The 23,925-nt window shown below is 38.2% G+C and overlaps 1 long non-coding RNA gene across 5 annotated transcripts in view; it reads left to right on the plus strand.

Moving 5' to 3' along the window:
• Positions 1-23,925, plus strand: part of LOC306650319 — a 510,857-nt gene that overhangs the window by 720 nt on the left and 486,212 nt on the right. For all 5 annotated transcript variants that reach the window (XR_013760863.1, XR_013760864.1, XR_013760865.1 and 2 more), the window contains exon 2: positions 9,817-9,948. This is a non-coding gene — a long non-coding RNA (uncharacterized lncRNA). The remainder of the gene's footprint in view (positions 1-9,816; positions 9,949-23,925) is intronic.

Consider the following 23,925-nt stretch of genomic DNA (forward strand, 5'->3'; position numbering starts at 1 on the left):
CACTTAGAGCCTTCAAGCCGTCTGCCTCAGCCTCCCGAGTTGCTGCACTGTGCCCAGCTTCTCCTAGAAACCTTCCCTGGTAATTCCTGTGGTACCAGCGTCTTGACTGCCATTCAGTCTTGTTGTCCTTTTTTTTAAAATTTTTTTAATTTTTTTTATTTAGAGACAGGATCTCACTGAGTTGCTTAGTGCCTCAGTTTTGCTGAGGCTGGCTTTGAACTCTCCATCCTCCAGCCTCAGCCTCCTGAGCTGCTGGGATTACAGGTGTGTGCCACCATACAGGGCTTACAGTCCTGTTTTTAAATATATATTTTTAGTTGCATATGAACACAATGCCTTTATTTATTTATTTATAAATTTATGTGGTGCTGAGGATTGAGCCCAGTGCCTCACACGTCCTAGGCAAGCACTGTACCACTGAGCTCCAACTGCGGTCCCTCTTGCTGGCCATTTCCTCTTAGTTTTGTCAAAAGACACAATTTATAGCCGGTTCAAAATCTTAATTAGCTTTATTTTTGATCCCAGAACTGGGCAACCCTTCATTCCATCCAACAGAATAAGCATTCTGATGAGCTGAGCAGAAGAGATTTGTTTTTACAGAGAAGGGCTGGAAAAGGGAAATGGTGAACAAAAGCAGATTGGTTATTCAAAGTTACTTTGGATACGACAGAAAAGTAAGCAATTAGTTAAATCAGGTTACTCTGTGTTGTAAAGATTAAGGCAGAGGAAAGTCATTATAGATATTTGGCTGTTATCTCCAATCCCTGTTTTCTCCAGAAGATCAGATAAGCAGCTTAGTTTCAGCTGAGTGACATGCACCTTTAGCTGACTGACTCCATTTTCTTTAATTTTTTATTTTTACTGGCAATTGAACCTAGGGCCTTCTGCACATGCACCCCCAGCCCTTTCTATTTTATTCAGAGACAGGGTCTTGCTAAATTGCCAAGAGTGGTTGCAAACTTGGCATCCTCCTACTTCAGCCCCCAGGGTAGCTGGGATTACAGAGAGAAGTTACTGCCACCGGCTCCATTTTTATTTATAGTTGAGACCCTTGTGGCCCATTGCAGAAGCTTAGTTCAAAACAATGAACTCCTTTAATTTTTATCAACAGTATCCTTTTATTGTTTTCCTGCCTGGCTCTTGAAAAATGTGAATGTCACTCAGGGTTGGTTATTTTCTCACCTTCCCTAAGCTTTAGTAAAAACATCTACTCACATGCCTTCAGAGATAAAGCATCTCAAGGTCAGTCTTCAAACCCAGTATTTTTCCTCCCAGTTATGCATTTCCTCTCAATTAGTGGATTTTCCTGTAGGCTCATCAAGCTCAAAACTACCTGAGTTCTTTCACTTCATACTCCAATTCTCATAGTCCCTGGAACTCCTTAATACGCTCACAGGTGAAGGCCTTTTGAGAGTGGGTGGGGGACAAGAGAATCACTTTGTTTTAACTTAAGCGATTTTGGTTACTCAAAGTTACTTTGGATACAACAGAAAAGTAAGCAATTAGTTTAATCAGGTTACTTTGTGTGTTGTAAAGATTAAAGCAGAGGACAGTCATTGTAGATATTTGACTGTTATTTTGCTAATCTTTGATATTTGATATTTGTCCATGAGTTTGTATCTAAGTGTGTATATGGGCTACTGATTAGAATTCAATGCTAGGCTTACTCAGGGATCTGGTTTTGATATCTTTAGTGTCGGGTAGAGCTGGGGGTAACTCCGTGGTGGAGCCCAGCATATTCAAGGATGTAGGTCTAATCCCTAGCACTGAGACACACAAACAAAAACGCCAAAGACAGTAAAAAGTGAGGCAGAAAGTAAAAGGTGATAAAGCAATCTGAGATCATGATCCTCACTCCTGTTTTTCTCACCCACATCCACTTCAATAGCATAACATTTTTGGTGACTTGATTTTTCCCCAAATCTTTTCTGAGCATTTCAGTTAGTTTTCCTAAAGGAAGGGACTCTTTGAACTCAGTTCATTATTTCCTCAGATAATAATAATAACGGTTATACCTAGCATTAATAGGTTTGGGAGCATACATTAAGATCAGATTTATAGGACTGGGTTTATAAGTGCTTGACTAGCATTTGTGAGGCACTGGGTTCCAGCCTCAGTACCACATTTAAGATAGAAATAAAAGTCATTATGTCCATCTACAACTAAAAAAAAAGATCGGACTTATAAAGGTGGGTGTCTGCGGGTAGGTAATACAGTCTCTTAATTTTGCACTGAAGTTCACATCTGATATAAAAACTTTTTTTTTTGAGAGCAAATGTAAAGGGGAAGATGGGGTGATGATTCTATAAGAAAAGAGCCAAAGTGTGAAGATGAGGATCACAGGATCTGAACTCAGACATGCCTAAGTTCATGTTCAATGACTATCAGTTTCTGATCATGGATAACTTATAGCTTTCGTCTATTGAGTTAATCTGTGCTAACGACTGTTTAAGAACATTATGCATACCAACCCACCTACTTACCTCAGTGTCCTTGAGACAGCCACCATAGAGTCATTTTAGATTCAACTAAGCATTCAGACTAACAGGACTATTATTGGTCACGCTTGGCATTAGGCTGACTCCAAGTTTATAGAGGAGGAGCCACAGCCTACCAGTAGAGAGGCCTCAGATGTCCCTTTTCTGTGAGAAGAGTGCTTGCAGCTGTCCACACAGTAGATCACAGAGCTACCTGGGAGCTTTCTTCTTTGTTCTTTTAGCAGGTGGCCCAGTTGCAAGGAGAAAAGATCCTCCTTAATGGGATCTGAGCATGAGGGCACCCTGAATGAGCCTGACCCTGTCGGAGGCACAGGTTTCAGATGTCACCTCGTAAATATTTCATCAGATAGAGTTGTGCAATTGCTTTCCCTTGACAGGGGAGATGCTCACTGACACAATACAGTTTTCTGCTTTAGAGTCATAGAAAGGCTGTGGTCAAGGGTTATGGAACTTCAGAAGTGGTAAAGATTCTAACTTGGGAGACCATGAAAGCTTCACGGGCAAGAGGCAATTTGCCATAGGCTTGAAGACTGGATAGGGTTTGGGTCAACTAGAAAAGGACATTCCTGCTGGAAAGAGCAGCAGGAGAAAAGGAACGAAGAGAAAAGTGGGTATAGGAAAGAGTAACTTCTGACTGACTGAAGATACTGCTCGTTTCATTTTTCAGGAATTATGAACCATAAGGGAATTTTGCAAACATTCAAAGAACGTGCTGTTGTTTCATTTTAGGAAAAACTTCTGAGCTCTGATTATATGCACAACGCTGTTTACCAGTTTGGGGACCACACACATGAAGAAGATGTGGGGCAGTAGGAACACTTGTAATCTCACAAACAAATGACTACCTATGTACATAAAGTACTAAGGGCAGTACAAACGTTAGAGAAAGCTCTGTCATGCATAACTAGTTAGAGCAAATAAAAATAAAATAAAAGGAATCATAGGAACTGCGAGAGAAAAAACCTCACTCTGGTATTGTAGAGCATTATGCCACTTTTGTTTTTTGCCTCTTTCTTGGTAGTACTGTCTACTGTTTGGAAAAATGTCTGGAAGGATCCATTTTATTTTTCTGTGAAGCTGTCAGTGATGGTGCTGCCAAAATGAGATATTCAGTGCATGTTGGTCCTTCAGTTTAATTTGTTTTTATCTTGCTGGCAAAGGATCCACACACATTTTATAGTGTGAGATTAAAATAACGAAAGGCTGTTTGCAGGCTGATATAACCCACCTTCAGAATGCCAAGCAGTCTGTCTTTCATTGTTTCCAAGTCTAAAAACCTACCTTGTTTTCTGTGGACACCTGCTCATTACTGACCAGGGGCCTTGATCTTCAGAATCTGTTCTGAAAACTATCAGAACTAGATGGTGAAAAACGTGTATCCCTCTACATTAATCAGTTGCCCAAATTGACTACTGTAAATAGGCCTCGGACTTGAATATTATATTGGCTATTCGAATGGCTTTTGGCTTTTCACTAATCTGGTCAATAATAGAGAAAAAAATTTAAAGAAGAAGAAAGCAATGCAATAGAGTAAAACTAACATTCTATAGGTTGAATTATCTTTGGCTAGATTGTGGGATGTGACTATATGACTGGTTATTATTTTTTTCAACAAAAATGATCTATGAGATGTTTTAGCCATTGCTCTTGGGGGGCAGGCAGGGGCAGGCTTTTGTGTTCTGCATGACTTTATTCTGAAGTCATTCTTTCATCAAAATTTCATAAGCATTATCTGAAGTTAATCTTCTGGGATATGCTCCGTCACTAGTAATAAAAGGACTAAAGTTAGCAGGACGTATATGTCTGTTAGTGTCAATGGCTGCATGAATAGCATAGTTTGGAATATCTTGGCTTTCCAATAGGAACTAGCACAACTAGATATTAAGTAGGCACAGATAGGCACTGGATCCCCTTATCAAGTAAAATTGTGTAAATGAAATAATTTGGAATGGAACAATGCATAATAGTTGACCTTTGGGGAATTTCTCTCCAACTTTGTGCTTATTTCCCTGTGAGAACATGCAAGTCCAATCCATCAGTGTGTTACCTGGTGGTCATGTTTATATTACATGATTAACCCCTAACCCCTGGCTCATGATTTTGGCCTCTTGGTGACTCTTTTTATGAGGTGAGCCCAAAAAAGAGATAAGACTGTAATTTGGTAGCTGAGAGGTAGCTTTATTTGGTATATGTATGGAGAAGTAGATGAAAGTTCTTTTTTCTAGAGAAAAATTAATCAGGTAAGTAACAAGGAAAGAAAAGATTTAGTCCCTGGCAGCTGTCTCTTTCAGATTCCAGTCCCTTTTTTTTCTTTAATTAATTAATTATTTATTTATTTTTTACAGACTGCATTTTGATTCATTGTACACAAATGGGGTACGTCATTTTGTTTCTATGATTGCACATGATGTAGATTCATACCATTCGTGTAATCATACATGTACGGGTAATGATGTCTGTCTCAGTCCACGATTTATCATACCCCCCTCATTTCCTTCTGCATAAGCTAAAGTTCCTCCATTCTTCTCTCATTCCCCACCCCTCAACTCCTTTTATATATCATCATGCACTTATCAGGGAAAACATTTAGCCTTTGGTTTTTTGGGATTGACTTATTTCACTTAGCATGATATTCTCCATCTCCATTCATTTACCTGCAAATGCCATAATATTATTCTTTATGGCTGAATAATATTACATTGTGTTTCTTTATCCATTCATCTGTTGAAGGGCATCTAGGTTGGTTCCACAATCTAGCTATTGTGTATTGAACTGCTATAAACATTGATGTGACTGCATCACTGTAGTATGCTGACTTTAAGTCCTTTGGGTATAAACCGAGAAGTGGGATAACTGGGTCAAAAGGTGGGTCCATTCCAAGTTTTCTGAGGATTCTCCACACTGCTTTCCAGAGTGGCTGCACCAATTTGCAACTCCACTAGCAATGTAAAAGTGTGCCTTTTTCCCCACATCCATACCAACATCTATTATTGCTTGTGTTCTTGATAATAGCCATTCTAATTGGAATAAGATGAAATCTTTGAGTTGATTTAATTTGCATTTCTCTAATTACTAGAGCTGTTGAACGCTTTTTCATGTATTTGTTAATCGCCTGTGTGTCTTCTTCTGTAAAGTGTCTGTCCAATTCTTTGGCCCATTTATAGATTGGGTTCTTTGTATTTTTGGCATAAAATTTTGTTAGTTCTTTATAAATTTTGGAGATAAGTGCTCTATCTGAAGTGCGTGTGGAAAAGATTTTCTCCTACTCTGTAGGCTCTCTTTTCACATTATTGATTGTATCCTTTGCTGAGAAAAAGCTTTTTGGTTTGAGTTCATCCCATTTATTGATTCTTGCTCTAATTTCTTGTGCTTTGGGAGTCTTGTTAAGGAAGTCTGATCCTAAGCCAACATGATGAAGATTCAGACCTACTTTGGTCTTCTCTTTGGTCAGGGTCTCTAGTCTAATTCCTAAGTCCTTGATCCACTTTGAGTTGAGTTTTGTGCAGGGTGAGAGATAGGGGTTTAATTTTATTTTACTGCATATGGATTTCCAGTTTTGCCAGCACAATTTGTTGAAGAGGCTCTCTTTCTCCATTGTATATTTTTGGCTCCTTTCCAGTCCTTTTTTGATTCACACACTGTATTTGTTTTCTTTTTTTATTGGTCCTTTTTAGTTGTATGACATTAAAATCAATTTTGATATAATTATATAAGCATAAAATATATTTTATTCTAGTTAGGACCCCGTTCTTGTGGATGTACATGATGGTGGGATTCATTGTGATGTTTTCATATGTGCACATAGGAAAATTATGTCAGATCAACAGACAGATTCAACTGTCTTTCTTTTTCTATTCCTCTTCCCTTTCTTCCATTTCCCATTGTGTAATCTACTGAACTTCTTTTCTTCCCCTCACCCCACCTGATTGTGTGTTGGCTTCCACCCATCATAGAAAACATTGGACTTTGGCTTTCTGGGACTGGTTTATTTCACTTAACATGATAGTCTCCAGTTCCATCCATTTACTGGTAAATGTCATGAAGTCATTCTTCTTTATGGATGAGTTATATTCCATTGTGTATATGTACCACATTTTCTTTATCCATTCATCTGCCAACGGGTACCTTGGTTGGTTCCATAGTTTAGCAATTGTGAATTGAGCTGCTGTAAACATTGGTGTGGCTGTGTCACTGTAGTACGCTGTCTCGGTATAAACCAAGGAGTGGGATAGGTGGGTCAAATGGTGGTTCCATTCCAAGTTTTCTGAGGAATCTCCACACTGCTTTCCAGAGTGGTTGCACCAATTAGCAGCCCCACCAGCCATGTATGAGTGTGCCCTTTTCCCCCACATCCTCGCCAACATTCACAGTTACTTGTATTCTTGATAATTGCCATTCTGACTGGAGTGAGATGGCATCTCAGTGCAGTTTTAATTTGCATTTCTCTAATTGCTAGAGATGCTGAACATTTTTTCATGTATTTGTTGGCCATTTGTATTTCTTCTTCTTTGAAGAGTCTGTTCAGCACACTGGCAGTTCCTTTTTTAAAAACATTTTTTAGTTGTAGGTGGACACCTTTATTTACTTATTTTTATGTGGTGCTGAGGAGGGACTCCAGTGCCTCACATGTACCAGGTCAGTGCTGCACTGCTGGGCCGTATCCTCAGCCCATGGCATTCTTATGACAAAATTCTCCTTTAAGTCGAGGTGAAATCAGAATGATTTCTGTTACTTTAGTTAAAGAATTTTGACCAGTGAAGGTGTGGTACGCATTCATGATGACATTTTTACCATTATTATTATTATTGAAGAGCATGGTCTAGATAATTAGCTTTTATGCTCTATAGGGAAGTTAGTTATGTCTACAAATTTGTGTTCATTGTAAGCTATGCTTTCTAAAAAATCACTTTGCCTCTCTCATGTGTTTTCATTAAAGAATGCCTCCCCCAAATAATATGGAAAGAAATTTACATCAGAAAGTAGTAAAAACTGTGAAGTTCGTATCTAATGGAAGGGAAAATAATACAGTAATGATAGTTAATAGTTACATTGCACATAATTTGTGCCCAGTATTGTTGAAAAATAGTGAAAGTGTAAAGTAAATTGGACAGAAAATAATGTCTTTTTTAGTAGCTGAAATTTTTTGTCAAAGTGTAGGGCGTATGGATCATTTAACCAAAAGAAAAAAATATGGCAAGTGATTAAAATAACTTGAGAGTTGCGTCTTACAAAATTATGATCCTCTGTTATTGATGCTTTCCAAAAGGTAGTACTTTATGTTTTTGTGTTGAGGCTGCTAGTAAATATGCTTTCAGAAGAATAAAAAAACTCTTTCATCTTGTCCAGTGTTTTTATCTTGCATTATGGTTTTATGAAATCCATAACTTTCCCTGTTGATATGGCAACAAAAAACATAAAGATGAAATCATGGTCAGAATATTGTTTGTGTGAGTACATTAGCTGTCATATCCGGGGTTGATGGTTATTGAATATTCCATAATGGTATGCTGTCAAGGGGAGATGGTTTGATAATTGGTGAAGGGGTGAAAGAGGGGAATTGTGTATTTATTTAACCTCAAATGCCATCAGCAAGGAATTAATTTCACTCGTGAGAAACATATGAACAAGTTTATATTCAGATGTGAAGTCTCTGAGAATGGACCTGCCCTGTTTGTAACTCAACCTTGGAAAGCACAGCTTGGAGTTATTTTCACATATTTTCATTTTCATTTCACCTTCTAGATAGTAAGTTTTTCATACTGCCTGGACATTTTCACTTATAAACAGAACTTGTGAATTTTTTAAATTGGATCTTCCAATTTTTAATTTTTTTTTTTTTTGTGGTGCTGGGGATTGAACCCAGGGCCTTGGGCATGTGAGACAAGCACTCTACCAACTGAACTAAATCCCCAGACCCAATTTTCAATTTTTAAATTGGATCTTCCTTCTCATCTATAATAAGACACCAAGTCAGCTTCATCTACATGTAGTTTTTTTGTTTTTTATTTGTTTGTTTTTTGTTTTTTGAATCCAGGGATTGAACCCCCCGGCTCTAACCACTGAGGCACAACCCCAGCCCTTTTTATGTTTTATTTAGAGATAAGGTCTTGCTGAGTTGCTTAGGGCCTTGCTAAATTGTTGAGACTGGCTTTGAACTTGCAGTCCACCTGCTTCAACCTCTGGAGCCACTGGGATTATAGGCGTGTGCCACTGCACCCAACTTACGTGTGGTTTTGAAAGCAAAGACGTGTATTTTTTACACTTTATTTTTTAGTCATGTTACAGAGAAATTCAACCAAACATCTAATCTACAAGTGCCTATACATTTATTTCAGAAGATACCTCCAAATATCACCTGAGAGTATAATCCTTCTTGTAATTCAAGAATCTCTTAACTTTTAGACCCCAGTATCTTTAGCGTTCGGGTAGCTTTCCAAGTACAGTTTTGGCATTTGGAACCGTAAAGGGAGACAAACAGCACATCCCGCCCCTGTTGAGCAGAGAGGCAATAAGCACAATGAGGAGATAATAGAGTGAGGGAAGGTTTATTGCTTTGCAGCCAGATAGCTCCCAAAGTAGCTGTCTTCCTCAACACAGGTGGTAAGGGGATTTTATCAGGGAAATGTATGCATATTCATATTAGAGAGACTCCTGTCACAGGTAGAGGTGGGCGCATGCCTGGGCACGCTCAGTTCCAGACTGTACTTCTTAATGCATCCCATGTTCAAAAATGGCAGACAGAATAACTCCTGGGTGGAGAATTCAGCATTATAATGAGCTTAGGATGAGCAGGATTCACTCTAGGTCACCTACAAGAATGCCTTGGAGTGCCTCCGTGATTTAGCTGGTTCCTTGTGGTTAACTCTGGATGGCCTGATCTGAAACACAAAAATAACTAGTATTATTAATAGTCGTTGAAAGGGTGGCTGCCATGCCCCCCACCAGGCACAGGAGTTTGCGGCTAACTGTTCCTGCCTAGCAGCTAACACAAGGTGAAAGGAAATGAAACCAACCAACCAAACTAACAACCAATAGGAAACAAATGCAAAGCATTTTGCTCAAGTGTCCAAGACTAAGTTGGTGAAAATATTTCTGGAAAAATGATTTCTTTTTAGATATTTCAAGCAGGAAAAAGTTGGAGTACACCAAACCAGGAAAACAATTGGTATAATAAGAATTCTGTGACGAAAAGGCCCTTTTGTTTTTCAGTATCTTAGTAATTGTTAATGTGTTTAAGTCAACATCACTGCTGTAAGTAGGTGGATCTTTACATATGAAGACTCTTTTTTTTTTTTTTTTTCTCTCTCTCTCTCCTTAGACCCACAGTCCAATAAAGCACATAGGCAGTTCCATGGGATTGACAGGCAGTCTTTTTACCTCATTGCATGAGATCTTCAGTGTCTGACTACAGGGTCTGAAATCCCCATTGTTAGAACTTTCACCATTTGAGGTAAGTACTGCTTTTTCCATCCTATGTTCTTTTAGAACTCCGGTATTCTTGGGAGTTTAAAAAAAATGATAAACACACTTATATTTTATCATTGCTTTCCTTTTGACAAAGTAACACCTGGTACACTGTAAGACTTTAGAGAAACTGGTGAGATGGAAAAAAATGACCATCACATCAAATGAATTCTTATTGAGCACTTGCCTCATTTTCTAGCTCTATCCTCAAATTTCTCTGAGGATAAAATTGTTTTGTATCCGCACTGTTCAATATAATAGCCACCATCCACGCTGAGTATTGAATACTTAAAATAGGGCTAGTATAACAGAGAACTCAATTTTAATTAAGTTAAATTTAATTTAAATAGCCACATGTAGCTAGTAGCTGCTGTATTGGACAGCACAGTTCTAGACACTATACAAACACTACGTATATTTAAAATTAAATCCTCGTGACAATTTCATCAAGTCTTATCACCACATGGCACTATATCTGGGGACTGAAACGCAGGTAAATTAACTAATTTTTAAAAAATCTTCCACATGCGTGAGTGGAAGGGTGAGGTTTGGGCCCAGATCTGAAACTCTGGCTTTCTCAAGATAAAGTTGCTCACTGTTTGTGCTGCTAAGCCACAGCCATATTCAGAGGCTGCCTTTCTTTTGGCTGCTGTGGAGGAGGTAAGGGATTAGAAAACATAAAATTAAAAAATACATGCGATTTTTTAAATCTTATTTGAAAGTACAGTAATTTACATAGTGAAAGGCATTATGTAGCTTGAGTGATGCTTTTCCTAAGGTCTGTGCCCTTGGGCTTCGAAAATACAATCAGGTTCATCTGCCTCAAAGGAAACATCGATCTCACTCCTTAATATTCCAGTTTTGGAGTCTGATGACAAGGAACAGTGCATTAAGCTACTGAGGTTTCTGCCTTGTGACATTCAGCTGTTATTGCTATAATTTAACTAATTGCAAGCTACCTGGGAGAGGGGGCTGAATGGTGTAAATCTACTCAATGTATGATTATGTCTCTCTTGGTAGTAGTAAAAATGCTGAGAAAATCACCAATTTATGAATGGCCATAGCAGTGATTTCTAGTTCTGTTCTCTTCATCGTTTTGTCCTTTTTAATAAGTAAATGGAGATAATACTGCTCTATGACTGTTTCACTCAGCCAAAATTGGTGGCTCTTTGAACTCCAGAACCTTTCGGCCTTAGCATAGAAGGTCAGGAGTTTATGGTGAAGTGAACTTTATTTGCAGAGGGATTTTTCAGTGTGGTCACAATTTTAACTCTTCCACTTTCAGTTATATGCTGTAGCTCTAGTGGCTCATAAATGATTGGTCACATCATTCAGCACTGAATTCTGTCCCCTAATTCTGATTCTGGCTTTAATCTCCTCAGTTGGAAACTCTGACTTTTCATTAACTGTAAATTTTAATTTGCAATGATTTTTTTTAAACCAAATATTTTCAAACATATTTGCTTTAGTGAAGTTTCAGCTCTGGAGGATTAAATTTCATGTTTTGGAATTTACCTATGAGCTCAGTTTTGGAGAATATTGAATATAATTTGCCTTTTATACAGCCTGGAAATTACAGGGTTGCTGACACAGGAAACCAGTTCTCACTGTAGATGAAATATGTGAGTTTTTCTTTATCTCTTTGTCAATGAGGGAAAATTTTCCCCTGAAGAAGGTTTTTTTTTTTTTTTTTTTTTTTTTTTGTTGTTGTTGGTAAGTTAAACAAGAAGTTCAGATTGTGCTTTCTAAACCCTTGATTTTATAGGTATTTGTTGCTGGGCTTTTACCTTAATCAAACCTGGCAGTACCTGTTCAGGTGAGACAGCCAATTTTACCTTTGCTCTGGCACTGAATCCAGCCATCTGCTCTAGGTTTGGTTTTCAGACACAAAAGGGAAAGTACAAAGTATAGCCAACTTGGTGGTGACAGTGGGTGGGGAATGGAATCGTTGTGATTGACAGGGTCCTTTGGGGCAGACCAAGAGATGAATCAAATACCATGTGATCTAATCTTCTAGATGCCTGTGTTTAGTTGGAATTTTAATTTCTGACTCAACCATCTTATTTCTGCTGCTTGGGTGAAGACTCTCTGACGCTTTGCATCATTTACATACTCTGGGGTCAGGCACTCTGTCAATTGGCACTGAAGTAGATATTTCACCAAACAAAACGTGTAACATTTGATCAGTGTCTTGATGACATGCTCTTCGTTTCAATCTATGTGTTTTTTTTTTTTTTAAATGAGAAATAACTGTGGATAGCATTTGTACCAATACACTTCTCTAACAATTAATAATAATTCAGAAATTTTATTTTAGAGGAATATAGTTATGTTTGAACGATTATAATTTTATTCTAAGCTATCTGCAGTAAGTCATATTCCAGGCCTATTTTTGCAACCAATGAGTTGTTTTACTTTTCAGTTTTGTATTTAGGCAAGTAAATGAATCTACTGGAAGGTCCTTAAACATAGTTAGCTATCGGAAGCAATCTTGTAGCTAAAGAAATTACCATGTTATGAGTGGGTGAGGTAGGTGAGGAGAGGTGAGAGGGCAAGGGAGAAAGCCCTCAGAGGAGGTGCAGGAGACCTATGGTAGAAATGGAACATAGAAACACTTCTAATCCAGATGAGAAACAAGGAGACAGCATGCATTTGGGAATGTGGCTTATACAACCTTACAAGACAAGGATATTTCTTGTTTGCCTTTTTTGGAACTCAAGCAATTCAGTTTTCAACTCTGCACTTGGAAACTTAATTTGCCTTTCCCTAAAGGTCAATACAAAGAACCCATTTTCTGCCAAGGACCAAGAGAGCATGGAATCAATGAAAAAGTGGTAAAAAGCTACTTTATTTTCTTCCCTTGGAGAAATATAAAATGCTTACTCACTAAATATGAAACCAAGTTATCTATTATTCACTGTAAACCTTTTATGGAGCAAAATGAGGCATAAATTATTTATTTTGCATTATGAACTAAAGTGGTAAAAAAAGGAAAAAGGAAGCCACTTTAGAGTGAATCAGAATGGGAGAGAAATGCAGAAGGTTATCCGGAGCTAGAGAGAGATGAAGGGAGGGAGGAAGCAGGGCTGGGGGAGAGAACCAGAGAGCAGGAGCCAGGAGTCCATAGGATGGGAGGACAGGGAAGAGCAAAACGTCTGAATTATTTCTAAGTCAAGAGCTTACATCCCCCGCAATGGTCCAGCCTGTTGTTAATATGAAACTACCGTCAGTGTAAACACTTCTTAAAATTCCCCTTTGAAATTCCTGATTTTATTTATACTTAGTAATTGAGCATTTGCGATGTACTACTTACAAAGCCCCATGCTAGGCTTATGGGGATTATTTTTATTACACTTACTGGGCACAAGCTATGTGCTAGCCACTAGACAAAGCCGTTTATGTGGACCGTTTAATCTTCACAACAATCCTGTGAGGTACGCAATATCACCTCCTCTCCCTACTCTGTGTGACGTGTAGAAAAAGTGAGTTGTGGAGAAGTTAAAGTTGATAAGACAAATTTTTAGTGTTCTGATTGGCAGTATTCTCTGATTTCCACTGTGTAAATCCACCTGGCTGATTTCAATCCACCAATGGTTTAACAACAGACTTGCAAAGTTTTCTGAATATTAAAACATTAGCATTGCACTAGTGTCAGTAGGTATGGCTGGAGTGCCTTCAGCATACTTCTGAAGGTGGTTGTCCACACGCTCTCAAAATACGGAGAATCTCGTCGAGGATATAAGACTATATAATAAGAACTAGAAAATAAGAGGACCCAGATAAAGGGGCATGGATGTTTAGAGCAGTTTCTTTTCGTCATTCCTTGGTCATTGTCATTCCCTGTGAGAGAAGGTTCTGTGATGGGGCTGTTTTAAAGTGGTTTGAGGAAGGGGTACGATTTGGAGATGAGGAAGTGGGGACAGGCCAGCTGGAGGGTGGTGGGGAAAACATGAACAACCCCCCTCAGTGTCCCTCTTATTCTTAAAATATGCCTTGGCTCTGTGCGGCAATACCCTGCTCAACCACAAGGTGGCGGAACAACTCCATTTTTTTCTCTATTTAACTACAAATGATAAAATACCCATTTTACGTGAACTGGACAAGACAGTTTTTCCTTGTGGAAAAAAGGGGAAAGAGTTCAAAAAAATGCTTGTAGAAATTGTGATGAGCAATTTCAGAGAAATAATTTCTTTTGCTATGATCTGTTTAGAGAATTTACACAGTTACATAATCTTAAGAGAAATATATGCGAGGGGTCTAACTTGATAATGTATGAAACCTATGAGTTTGACAAAGATAAAAGATGCTGTCCAGAGATATGAAACTCGGGAACAGGTTTTATTTGAGAACTAAGAATCAGGTATGTCATTAAGTTTCCCTGTGATTTAAAAACTCAAATCAGCATAATTTAAATTTGTTCACTAGATTTGAATGGCCACACTGTGCCCGTCACTCTGCCATGTGTGATTTTCTCATTATGACTTGATTATGACTTTCATTATGTTTATATCTGCCAGTAGTTGCAAAAATGCAACTTAAACAGTTGGGGTACAAGTTTTAAAATGTCTTCTTTTTATCTGCAACACATTTAATTCAATGCTAGAATCATTTATAATAAGAAAGATTTCCTTTATCAATGGTTTATTTAGGTATTCAATACATGTTTATTAAACATCTGCGTGTTGGCGGTTGTACTTGGTGATATTTTGAGTGGTCATTTAACTCTCAAAGTGCTCTGGCTAAAACTTTATAACCACACGTTTCACCCCATGTAGGTAATAGTAACAAAGAAAATGGGTTTGAATTAAGACAGACGGTAGATCTTGTCACGATAGCGGAAGAAGGATTGGAACGGGAGGTGGAGGATGTGATTTCCCAGCACAGCTTCAAGCACAGAAGTGATGGAATTAAGACATATTTGATTGAAGAAAAGAGCAAAAGCCCCTGACTCTTAGGTTCCTTTCCTGAAGTTTCTAAACGTTGGTGCAGTCTGAGAACAGCCCTCAATACATCCCGAGTGCCTGGTTTGCATCACAGTGGCTCGTGTTGTCCTTGGTCTTACAGAGCCGGTTTCCTCACCCATAAAATGCCAGTCTCATATGATAGACCTGAACACTTAATTAGGCAGGCAACGTAGGACATGCTTTGAGAGCAGCAAGCAACTTTTTAAGTGTCGTGACAGAGAAGAGATCTGTGGACTCCTGCCCAACACCAACTGAGAGGGTTCTGCCTCCAGCTGCTCTTTCACCTTCTGTTTCTTTCCCAGGTTTTCCATCACTACCCTTCTCTCCATCTCCTCCCCAACCTCCCACTCGTTCTTTTTTTTTTTTTTTTTTTTGCAGTGCTGGGGATTGAACCCAGGGCCTAATGCTTGCAAGGCAAGCACTCTACAACTGAGCTGTATCCCCACCCCTCACTTGTTCTTAATGTAGTTCAGTTTTGGTTTTGGTTAGTTTAGGCTAGGATAAAGTCTAAAATAGCCCTCACTCTGAATGCAATGACATTATATCCCACCAGGAGCAAATTATGCTATGTACGGTATGGAAAAAGCTGCAAAATAATGAATGATGAGGTACAGTTGGTAGGAAGAACAGTAACACTCTTATGGCCTGAGGTCCTCTTGATTCTCATAGAAAAAACAGTAAATAAGGAGGGAGTAAATAAAGGGAACTTTGCAAAGTCCCCAAACCATCTTCCTTGGCGGGTAGAAATTAGATTTTATTTAGAAATACTGTGCTCTACAACTTCTCGACTTTGAATGAGGTGATTAGGTTGCAATACTGAGCCAGGTTAGTTAGGGGGACTAATTAGATGTTAACCTTCTGGAAACAACTGGTTTTGCGATGGAGGCCAATCATAGTAATTCTTTCAGAATGCTTCTATATCCACTCAAAAGCTTTGTAGTATTTATTTTTTAAGTGAAAACGCACACAAAATAATAATTTCCGGTCTTAATTCTTTGCCTAAAGCCCAAGTTATTTTTGTACTATGCCAAGAGGAATGTTCAGTCCATGCAGTTTCCCCCCTTGTCAGGACTGTTTGCTAACTGCTTAGCTACATGCATGGAAATTAGGAAACTGGCATGTATGCATCAGCGATGAAGCAATTAGGTACGTGGTTTCTATTCTTTAATGTTCCTCACCTTTCCTAGGTGTTTTCTTGTGAGGTAGTGCCAAATGGTCATAGATGTGGATTGAAGGTAATGGGGCCCTGAACTCGCAGGAGTCATTATTTTACCTTTACTTGCACTATAAAAATTTTCATGCTGCTGTAGAGTTAGAAGAGGGAGCTCAAAGATGGGGAGGAGGTGGGAAGGAAGTGTGGATGCCAGAAGAGCAGCATGAATTACCCAAATATGTGAATTATCAGAGAGGCTCAGAAAGCATCTTCTTTCCCTATACTGCAAGATTTGCTAATTTACTTTACTCTTTGCTTAGTGGATATAAAATTTTCTAAGCATAAACAAGCGGCGAGTGCTGAGCCAACAAAGTGACAGAGAAGATCATTCTATGCTATAAGAATCCATTGTTCCCAAAATGCACTTAGGCCTCCTGGGTTGGGAGGGGAGCTCTCAGGGGCTCTGCAGGATTATTTTTTTTTTTTTTTTTTTTTTTGGGTGCTGGGGATCGAACCCAGGGCCTTGTGCTTACAAGGCAAGCACTCTACCGACTGAGCTATCTCCCCAGTCCCTCTGCAGGATATTTTAAATATTCAGGGGAAACACAATGGTACTCAACATTCATGCAAATCGCTAGCTGAGGATAGTTCAGTTTCAACGCTGATCTCGATATATTCCTTTCAGTGAGGCCATATCTTTGGGCAGCTGGGTTTTTGGTGATTGCTATGATACAAAGCAAGTACTACTAAAAATGTGTGGCATAGGAAATGAGGGACGGCATCCAATCTGATTCCAAGGTTAGAGAAGTTGTCAGTTGATCAATAAGCACACATATCCCATTAGTAAGTAAATGCGGTTAAGAGTAAAATAATTTTTATAGTTTATGTGAATTATCCTTCCAAACGGCTATTCTTGCTTAGGACATAGATGGTTATTAAGTTGTTTGGGGCCTCTGGACAGCGTAGAAAATTTTTTCAGATGCTAAGAGTCACCATGAGCAAAAAAATTGCTTCATCCTATAGTTTAAATCAATTTAAATGCTGTTTATGGTGGCCTTTTTCTTTCTAAAAGCTTTTTTGTTTTTTCACCTTTACCTAACAAATAGATATTTTACACATGCGATCACATACCTCTTTAAAAAGTATCTCCATTTCTTCACACTCTCTAGCTTCTCTCCTCCCACCTCTTCCAGATGAGGCAGGCCAACCTAACATGTGTCCTTGTGAGTTTTCTAAGGACGAGCTTCTATAAGACATCTATATGTCTTGGTGATTTATTAATACACAGACGGGGGTGGTCACTGCTTTAGGAAAATGAAGTCATATTATGGCAGTGCATCTTGCCTTTTCTGTCACCATATCTGGGAGGCCTCGAATTCTTTCTCTGAAATTTTTATTTAGTAATTTTAATACTTTTTAATTTTACAGGTGTGCCATGTATGTTGTGGAAAGAAAGTTAACAGAGAGGCAAAGTTGAAATCACTTATAATTCTACTCCCTTCCCCCAAGTTAATTATCACTAATATTAGAACTTGCAGACTTCTTATGTGTAGTGTAAAAAAAATGTCCTAATGTCTGATACACATAAATATGTGCTTTACGAATCAAAGATTAGTACATGGTTATAAAATTTGATTAATGCTTCAGGCATGGTGGTGCACACCTGTAATTCCAGTGACTGGAGAGGCTGAGGCAGGTGGATGGCAAGTTCAAAGCCAGCCTTAGCAACTTACAGAGGTCCTAAGCAACTTTGTGAGACCCTGTCTCAAAATAAACATTTTTAAAAAGAACTGGGATGTGGTTCAGTGGTTAAATACCTCTAGGTTTAATCCCTGGTAGCAGGAAAAAAAAATCACAGTTCTATTAATGTAAAATACCTAAAGTCCTCTCATGTTCATTCCATGTCTCCAAGTTAATTTCTAGAACTTTTAAAGTTCATGTATAAATATATGTAAGTACTTTTTCCCTCTTCTGAATGGAATCATTTCATGTCAGTATAACCTATAAACTATCTCATTCTTTTTAATGGTTGCCTAGAATTCTGTTAGATGTTTCTGTTGTAATTTATTTGAATTTATTTTCCTTTAGGTAGACTTGAGGTTGTTAGTAGCTTTTCATATTCCAAATAAGGTCTTAATGAATATTTTTTTATTTGTACCTTATATGTAAATGAGAGGATTTGGGTGGTCAGAATCCTAGAAATAGAATTGTTAAGACCACAGGTATTGTACATTTTACATTTTGGTGACTGTGACTGGTTTTCCAAAAAGGTGAACTGATTTATAGTTTAAATATGTAGGGGATTTTATCAGTGATCTTGTTCATTTTTATAAATGTTTTCCTGGCTTCTGGTGAACTAAGAGAAGTTGCATTAATTTTTTCCTCAACCTTATTATACCATCTGAAATGTCTCTCTATGTAATTGGGCCCCAATTTGTGAAGTTGACATTCTAATACTGTGAAAGTTATACACGTTCAGTAGAAACAGCACTTTAAATTTTGAATTTTGATCTTTTCTGGGGTTAGTCCTCTCATGATGCTGGGTAGTCGCCAAGTGCAGCTTGTTGTCAGTGCAGGGATCACAGGGCACCAATGCTACTCCACAGTGTACTGTGTTAAGCTGTGATGTCAGGAGGTTAGATGAGTCAAATGCAGTTTCAACTCTTGCGGTGTTTTCAGCTTTCAATGGGTTTATCTGTGTATAACTACATCATAAATTGAAGAGCATCTATATTCCATGTCTATGGTTCAAGTAAATTACGAAAATCACTTTTTTGGAATATTGTATTTAAAGGTTTAGTTCTCACCACTTTTTTAGACCAAGGAGCTTAGCAAATATCATTTGACCAAGTTTTAGGATTCAGTGAATTGAAAGAACTGAAAAAAATTCATTATATCACCAGGTGTGATGTCACACACCTATATTTGCAGCTGCTTGAGAGGCTAAGGCAGGAGGATTTCGTCGAGTTCAGAACCAGCCTCAAATAACTTAGTGAGGCCCTAAGCAACTCAATGAGACCCTGTCTTTAAATAAAATATAAAAAAGAGCTGCGGATGTGGCTTAGTGGTTGAGCACCCCTGAGTTCAATCCCTGGTACCAAAAAAATAAATTTTTTCATTATGTCTTTTATTTTCATTGTCAAAAAGTGCTTGATGACTCTTATTTGCAGTCATTATAATTGTTATAAATGAACATTAAGTATTATGTTAATGAAAAGTGTAATGGATCTTAAGGAATCTTACAAGAAGGTGAAATATATTCTTGCCATATACTGGGCTGTGGGCCAAAGTAGTGGCTATTTCTCCAGTTATTTCTCATTTCTCATTAGTATGGGTGGACAACTTTAGATTTATTTTCATGATATGCTCTGATAATCAACTTGAACCTTTTGCATTCTTAGAAATATCATACATTCCTCAAGTAACTGCTGACCACTTACCAAATATATGAGGCACTATGAGGTACTGTGGTGGGGTATGAATATGAGTAAGGGCCAGCATGTGTCCTTAGAGAGCTTGTGATCTCTATGCAAGCATACAGGATAAGTGGAAGAAAGTACTAAATACTGGAAAAGCAGTATTAATAACATACAATTTGCACTTATGTAGAGATACTAATTTTCCTTGGAAAATTTCATTGTCAAAGATTAAACATAGCCATATGTATTTTTTCTTATTATAATCATGTATCCTCATTGTGAAAAATTCATAAATTCTAGAGAGTCACAAAGACAAAAAATCAGTTGTAATTTCACATAATAGTTACCACCATTAGTATTTTGGTGTTTGGTCTTAGCCACTTTGTTATTTTAAGTAGTTCTATTTGAAAAGTACTATGTAAAGGTACTCATTCTGGCCATAATTCTAGGAATAATGCAAATACGTTACATGCATCCCTTGCTATTAGTGATTTTTGGGAAGGAAATACTAGTAACTGAAGTTACCAGAAGCACAAGTTATCTTATGAACAATAATGATTTGGCTATGCTTATGGGGGTAACTTTAAAGTTGTGCCCAAGCATAAAACGACATCACTTGGTGGCTTAGGAACAGGAGAATCTCATCCATATAGATTTCTAAGAATGTGATAAATTCTGCTCAGAAACAGAAGTTAGCCTCTTTTTACCTGAGAGGACTGTCAGCTGCTTCTTAGAGTATTGTACATAGGACTGGAAATTTAGCAGATCTATCACATTCCTATAAAAGTTGTCACATAAATCTTTATATTTTTACGAAATTCCATTTACAGTTGAAGTAATGTATTTCTTACCCTTACCTTTTCTCATTTAAAAGTGCATGGCCCATAACCCCAAATAGCAAATGCTTCTTTACATGTTTTGTTGGAATCTATGGTACCTCTTTTCCCTCTAGAAGATTTGTCTGCGCCCCTCCTCCTCCAACTTGAAGTAATTATTGATACTAGTACAAATTCCTTGGTGGAACCTACCTTTAGACATTTTTGGTGTCAAGAATATATTTCACAGGAGCGAAAGACATGTCAAGGATAAAATGTCACATGGATATTCACATGTACACAACGGGAAGCTGATGGCAGGGCTGGCTGTGTGTGCAAAACTTTCGAGAAGCAGAGCAAACCCATTTTTTTCTCCTATTCCACCTTCTCTTTCAGCACTTCCATTCTTAGCTTTCCATTGGTGTTTTTTCTAGATTTCCTGCTATGATCTGAATGGTTGTGTCCTCCCCTTCCCCAACTGATATGTAGAAATCCTAATTCCCAAGTGATAGTATAGGGGAGATGGTTGAAAGGAGATTAGGTCATGGGGTCAGAGCACTCATGAATGGGGGGATTAATGCACCTATAAAAAAGACCCCAGAGAGATCCTTTATCCTCCCTCTGAGGACCCAGCAAGAAGGCACTGCTTCTGAACCAGCAAGTGGCCCTCAGCAGACATCACACCCACCAGCATCTTGATCTGGTCTTCCTGGCCCCTGGAATTATATGTTCTTTATAAGCCATCAGTCTGTGGTGTTCTCTATGGCATCTTGAATGGACCAAGCCACCCACCCTGCCCTCTCTAGGTGTTAGTTAATACTTGTACTTGTCCCTTCATCAAAATTCACACATATACATACCATTGACCACTTTCTTCATTACCATATTGGGAAATAAACCAATGAACAGATCCCTCTAAAGATATTATTTAGAATATCGTAACTTGTTAACATTTGACTTTTATTGAAATTTAATGGGCAATCTTTATAGATGCAAAGCTCTAGCCAAGAAAACACAAGGACACGGTGTTGAAATGTCTGATGAGTTGGAGACAGGGCCAACATTAAAGACCCTTCAGTTCATCCTATCCACAGACAGACGGTTCTAGCTGAACATACACTTCTGTTTTGACAGTAATAGAAGGGAAAATATTCTTTGTGTCTTTGAACACAAATAGGCACTTGGAACTTTTCATGAGGTTTTTGTTTATTTTATTGTTGCCTTCAAAAGTTGAACAGGGGGGCAGATTTCTTAAGAGATTTAAACTAAGAGGAGCAAACTGAGTTTGCATGTCTACAACGACCTTCCCCTATCACTAATAGCCTAAAGACGCTCAGGGGAAAGGCACCCAATGAAGAGCATCCTTACCTTTTGGGTCTATAGTCTGAGCCAAAAATGACAAAATATGTAATCTGAAAAAGAGAGGCAGCCTTATAATTCATTTTGTTCTCAGAATAAAGAAGTATAGTCCATGATCACAGATTGAGCCTTTAGGAGAGCAATAAAAATAGTTTTGACAGCCATTTCCAATAAAAAAATAATTTTTCATTGGGTGGAATATCCAATCATTGAAGACATTTTTGGATTTTTATTTGGCAGTGTGTTTGGAGATATTAAATCTTGAAAGGCAGTCATGGGAGAAAGGAATCTGATTGATTCAGGACAAAAACCTGACACCTTATTTTAAGAGAAGGGTTTTATGACCATAGTTTCAAAATAAGATTTTCTTTTAGAATCTTTTTTCTAAACACAAATTGACTGAGAGACATTTCTCCCACCTCCCACTCTTGTGAGGGTATCATTATTTTCACTGAAAGTGCCATTTAGTATAAAAGGGTTGAAATTGTAATAACTGTGGTCTAAGAGCTATTCATGTTGCCATAAGGATTTTTTTGCCACTCTCTGTACCAAACAGTTCCATTTTTTTTTTTTTCTTTGCTCTGATAAGGCAGAAATTGGGGAGTGTTTGTGTGAATCGACTTTGATTCTAATTAATGACTGTAGAAATTAAATAGGAATAGTCATGCATTAACTCCTCATTCATCCCCCCTGTCCATTTCTTTGCCTTAAAAAACAACATTTTAAAGTCTTGGTATTATATCTTATTGTGGCCAGGCATGCTTTCTGGTAAAACTGCAATAAAGCCTTTTTGCTCCTATTCATTTGAATGTGATTTCTTTCTGGGGCTGGATAAGTACATTGATTTTATGTTTCATGGAGATTAGTGGTTTAACAAAATGATAATAGGGATTACTGATTCTCATTTTTCTACATTGTTATTGGATTTAGCTGTCTTTCTAACCCACGCTAAGTCTTTAAAGATGTTTTCTTTTTTCTCTAAACAACGTTAAATAAAATGTATAATGATAATGACAAATCAGGCATGTTAAGAAAACAAAATTAAGATTGTAGGTTTTTGCCAAAAGATTAAAGCCAGTTTCTAAGTACCTCTATAATCTTCTGTATTCTGGCTTGTCTCTGCTATTCCACTGAATTGTTCTTTCTTTGCAAAATGTTTTATGTTGTTGTTTGAAAAGGAAATATGTTCATAAGGATAAAAACTTAAAAGAATATAAAAAAATGTGTGTTAAGGAGTCTCATCCACCTTCCCTTCCCCCCTGCCCTGTTCCTACTTTTCTTTGTTCTCTATTCTCAACACTTTACTCTCCAGGCAGTAACTTTGATTAGTTTCTTATAAATCCTTCCAATTTTTCTTTATGTAAATACATATATTTATTCTCCTTTCCACCCTCACTTTTAATACACCAAGTTCACTTAGATTTCTCTGAACCCTTCTAGTTGTTATTGCTTCCAATTATTTCTCTCACCCTTGAGTTGTAACTGTTTTCACAATCTTTATTTTGGCTTCTTTTTTTGGAGAAGCCTTTTCTATTCATTGCTGGCCCTGCTGCTTACTAAGTAGGTTAGTAAGTAAACTTCCCATTCTTCTGGCTTTTTCTCTCTCCCACAGTGGAATCAACACTTTCCATCATCCTTTCTCTGAATCTCTGAAAGTGCAGTAACCTCACAGAGAGTGTCCTGTACAGCTGTCTGTCTTTCTGTTCCTCACACTGCAAGTCTAGGTCTTTGCGTGTCACGCATTTCTTGCGTGGAGGATACACTTCTACGGGCACGTGATGGTCTTCATGATGGAGGTGCTTCCTACCTGTGCAGTCTCTACCACACATGCTTTTCTGCCAGCCCGAAATTCTCATTCTCTGCTAACCTACTTGTTAGGGGTTGAATTATGTCCCCTGCCTTCCACCACAGATTGGTCCTACTCAACATGTGTGAGGAGGATCTTTCTTGGAAACAGGGTCTTTGCAGACGATCAAGTTAAGATGAGGCCATTGGGGTGGGCTGTAATCCAGCATGACTGTGTCTTTATAAAAGGGGAAATTTATACACACGTGCACACGCACACCCAGGGAGAATGCCACCTGATGGTTGCATTTACACTGCTGCATGCTGAACAACTACCCAGAGCTAGGTAGAAGCCTGGGACAGATCCTTCCTTAGCTGAGAGGATGGCTTTGCACACACCTTGGTGCCGGGGTCCAGCCCTAGCAGGAGTCCATGGGTTCCACACTGGTAAGGGGGCACAGGGAGACA

This window comes from Sciurus vulgaris, assembly GCF_902686455.1.
Source record: "Sciurus vulgaris genome assembly, chromosome: 19".
NCBI classification, from domain to species: domain Eukaryota; kingdom Metazoa; phylum Chordata; class Mammalia; order Rodentia; family Sciuridae; genus Sciurus; species Sciurus vulgaris.